Here is a 4,220-nt window from a genome sequence, read left to right as displayed (position 1 = left end):
ACCGTACACAGGGTACATTCCGGCAGTACCCTGGGGGACATAGACCCTATGAGCCGAAGTATTTGCTAGTCTAGTACTGGAGAAATTAGCGTTTGGATGCGCATTGTGAGCCTTTAATGTCTCGAGGCTACGCGTACGGGAGTCCATTCGCTTTCATACTTAACGAGACAAAGATGGCGACGGTGGCGCCAGATTTCGAAATAACGCCTTGGGAAATAAATTCGCAGTGGCTACGGGTACGGTAGCCGTCGGTCGTTGAAGCCCCTTTTTGGCGTTAGGGTTAGGGTTAGGGTTAGGGTTAGGATTAGGGTTAGGGTTAGGTTTAGGGTTATGGTTAGGGTTAGGTTTAGGGTTAGGGTTCTAGCTCATCTAAACTCTCAAATCGTGAATTTATTTCCCAAGGCGTTATTTCAAAATCTGGCGCCACCGCCGCCATCTTTGTCTCGTTAAGTATGAAAGCGAATGGACTCCCGTACCCGTAGCCTCGAGACATTAAGATACGGCTACCGTACCCGTAGCCACTGCCTTGGTTTTATTGGGACCCATGTTCTCTATCCTTGAACCATATGTATATCGCATCAGTATGTGGTAAATGGTGTTATTTTAAATGGCAGTGTGAAAGGGTTCAAGGAAATAAGAGCTGTCCCCAATTCAATTTCGCGATGTGCGACATGTGCAACCAAATGTGGACAGCTCTTATAGTTATAGTTATACTTAGAACAGTTACAAGAACAGTGTTCACTTGTTATAAAAACATACTGTCTGTGTTCGTAACCGAGCTGTGTCACGCGAAATCACACAAAGCCTGACGAAATTCTCGCGTTCGCTCCCATTGCGCAGTTTATGTAAATGGCTGTCAGAATCAGGAAACACCCACCGGCGCTCTTCGTGACCTCATCTTTGCGCCGCAACGCTGCAACGTTTTTGCAACGCTCCACTGGCGGCTTTGACGGGGCTCGTACGGGAGTTGGAAAGCAGCATGGTAGTTTCCCAAAATGCAGTGCGCCGCCTATAGCCCTGTACTTGCAGCCATTTACATAAACTGCGCAACGGGAGCGAACGCGAGAATTCCGTCAGGCTTTGCGTGATTTCGCGTGACACAGCTCGGTTATATACGAACACAGACAGTATGTTTTTATAACAAGTGAACACTGTTCTTCAAATAGAAACAAAGATGGAGTAGAATGGTTGAATATTTGTGTTGTATTCGTGTGAAATCAAGCGAGCGTCGAGCGAATTTTGGCAGCACGCTTTCCTACCTGCTATATATTTATGTGTCAGTGTGCAGCGGCAGTCATGGCGGAAGCCAGCGTTTGTTGCAGATGAGCATTTGGACAGCATTTGCAGGAAATTGTCGGCAATAATAGGTGAAAGAGAGTATACAAACATTAAGACTTTGGTAGTAAATAGATTTCGTATTTATTTAGCATTATATTTTATTGAAACGCTCCAAGTGCCTGTGTTGTTAATGAATAATGACTAGTGTTTGCTACTTAAAATGTTCCAGAAAACTTTGGTTATCATGCGTCCCCTGTCGGTAAGCATCCCAATGTTATCGAGGCCATGAAGTAGAATGTGCAGTTAAAAGCAGTAATTTTGAAGTAACGAATAAGTAACTTGCCAATCATTATGGTGTTAATTTGCCCTGGTGTTAATCACACCGGGTATATTTACGAAGTCATTAATGATTATACTGTTCACAACTACCGGCCTAAATGGAAAACATAACCACCAAAAAGGTAATGGTTGCTATTTTGATTATGATTAATATCAAGAGCTAATAAACAACTATTTTACAGGTATTTATTATAGCTCTTGTCAATATGCAACTGGCTCCGTTTACAGTGTTCCTGTGACTGTCTGACATGGACAGCATCTGGAGATATTTATGCTAAGCATCTACTCTTACGGTATACCCATGTACACTGCGAAACACGCCCAATATCAGCGCAGTAAGAAAGGACTAGTCGACTTGCATGTTTACATTAAAAAAACGTACAATTGTATTTGGAGCTGCCCTGCGGCATTGTGTTCTACACACACCTGGCTGATTTGCAGTCATCACTGCACACAATCAGAACAGGCATCGGCCCGTACAGTGCTGCGTTCGTCGTGAAGAAACAACTAAGAATTTATTTTTATTTTTCCGTCGCTGTTTTTAGGGTTAACTATTCGTGAAACGCACAAAGGTATACGATGGTGGTTATAGTAGTAGTAGGTGAACGCTAATAATAGGCATTTAGAACTTGACATTTATGTATTAAGATTGTAGATTGTTAGGTAACTAATGACCCGCTACGGTGAATTTAAGATCGATCCAGCAGAAGTGCTCTTGTTAGAAACATAATTTGTGAGCACTACTGGGCAATGAGTATTCACGTTGCGCACGTAGCCTTGCGTTCATGCTCTTCCAGCACGTGCAAAATCGCGATGCGTGTGTCTACTGTACTGTAAACACATGTGAATATGTTAACGTAGACTTCCCTTCTTCACACGTATATAAGTTGAGTGTACGTGCTCGTACTGTACGTGCACATGGGTGTTAGGACCGACTGTGTGTGTACTTTTACATTTTAATCAAATAAGCATCCTGTTTGGAGACTACGCGCCTGCCCTGATAGTCGCCGAATATGTGTGTGTGTGTGTGTGTGTGTGTGTGTGTGTGCGTGCGTGCGTGCGTGCGTGCGTGCGTGCGTGCGTGCGTGCGTGCGTGCGTGCGTGCGTGCGTGCGTGCGTGCGTGCGCGTGCGCGTGCGCGTGCGCGTGTGAGTGTGTGCGTGCGCGCGTACGTGCGTGCGTGCGTATTTATTACTGTAATTTATTCCTCAGCTTATTAGAAATTCTCTAATCCTTGTACTCATCTCTATTCAACAATAATATGTGTGTGTGCGTGCGTGCGTGCATGTGTGAATGTTATTGTGGGCTTGTTTGCATGTGTTGTATTTGCAAGTGTGTACGTGCGTGCATAGGTGGCCATTTATTCGCAAATTTGCAGGATGGAACTCTAAATATTGTATTTCGCCTCTTTCCTTAGGGATGTTCCTCATTACTAAAAGTAAAACCCTATACATGTATATACTCGCTTCACAGCCTGTGATGACCTTGTACCCGGTCTCTCTGGATTTATTGTTAAGCAATGTCCTTTGCTTAGTGACGTCAAATATGCGTCCTCCTTTCCACGTAATTACATGGCTGTCTAATTCGGCTGCAAATTCACGCATGTTGCATGCTAGTTTGAATAGAGGCCTATTTGAAAGATGCATATTCTAAGGTGTCTGTTCATAGATGCTTGAAATTAGACCATGAAGGCTTAATGAAGTTTGTCGAAGTTTGCAGGAACAGGCAGCAGTTGAAGGTCAGCATAACACGGCCTAGTAAATCAGCAAACGACGCAGGTTATTATAACGTAATCATAATGACTGATGTCGTTGTGTCTTGGTAAACTTTTTGTCATCGGCTTGTTCGACGCATTGTCGCGTTGTCTCGGCGTTCTTTATGGTTTAGCTGCCAAATATCGCAACCCGTAAGTGCATTTCTATTATGCGTCACGTCGCGTGATGGCCATAACAGGAATGGAAGTATTAAGAAGCGGATTTGGCAGCTGTTCGAAAACATCGATCGTTTATCTGCGCTTATAGTTATAGCCTTCTAATGGCGCTGTCACACCTCCGTATGAAAGCCAGCGTATACCGACGTATGCAAAATTTGGTGAATACGCTGGCGTACGTCGAACAAGTTATGGGTAAAGGGTTAGGGTTTTTTTAATTTTTTTTTTTTTAAATATATTATTTTAATATCCCTCTGATGCATGCTTTAAAGTGGTGTATAGGTATAGGGATAAGTTAGTAAGCAAGTCCAGAACGTGTTTGTAGTAAAAAATCTCAAGTTTTGTCTGTCAGATTTCAAATTAAAAAAACTTAGGGTCGGCCCTAATAATCTAGGGACGGTCGGTCGACCGGAAACACACAGGTCTATTTTTTTGTTTGGCCTAAGCTTTGTATAAGTTAAGAGCACGCTGAAGCACACTGAAGCACGCTGGTATACGTCGTAGTACTGCGAGGTCGTCGAAAAATTTTGAGCATGCTCAAAATTTTCCGACGTATGCCAGCGTATCATTATGCCCATACGTCCCGCATACGCGGGCCATAAGTTGTAGGTAAGTTATGCGATCGTTGACACACGTTCACACACGCTACTTGTAAGTTACTCATAAGTCGAAAA

The 4,220-nt window shown here is 43.5% G+C and overlaps 1 protein-coding gene across 1 annotated transcript in view; it reads left to right on the top strand.

Moving 5' to 3' along the window:
- Positions 1 to 4,220, top strand: part of LOC106814058 (polypeptide N-acetylgalactosaminyltransferase 2-like) — a 124,652-nt gene that overhangs the window by 1,142 nt on the left and 119,290 nt on the right. The gene's annotated exons all lie outside the window — the stretch shown is intronic.

Source organism: Priapulus caudatus, unplaced genomic scaffold (assembly GCF_000485595.1).
Source record: "Priapulus caudatus unplaced genomic scaffold, Priapulus_caudatus-5.0.1 Scaffold25, whole genome shotgun sequence".
NCBI classification, from domain to species: domain Eukaryota; kingdom Metazoa; phylum Priapulida; class Priapulimorpha; order Priapulimorphida; family Priapulidae; genus Priapulus; species Priapulus caudatus.
Note: the sequence above shows the minus strand (reverse complement) of the source record. Positions and strands in the feature narration are given on the sequence as shown.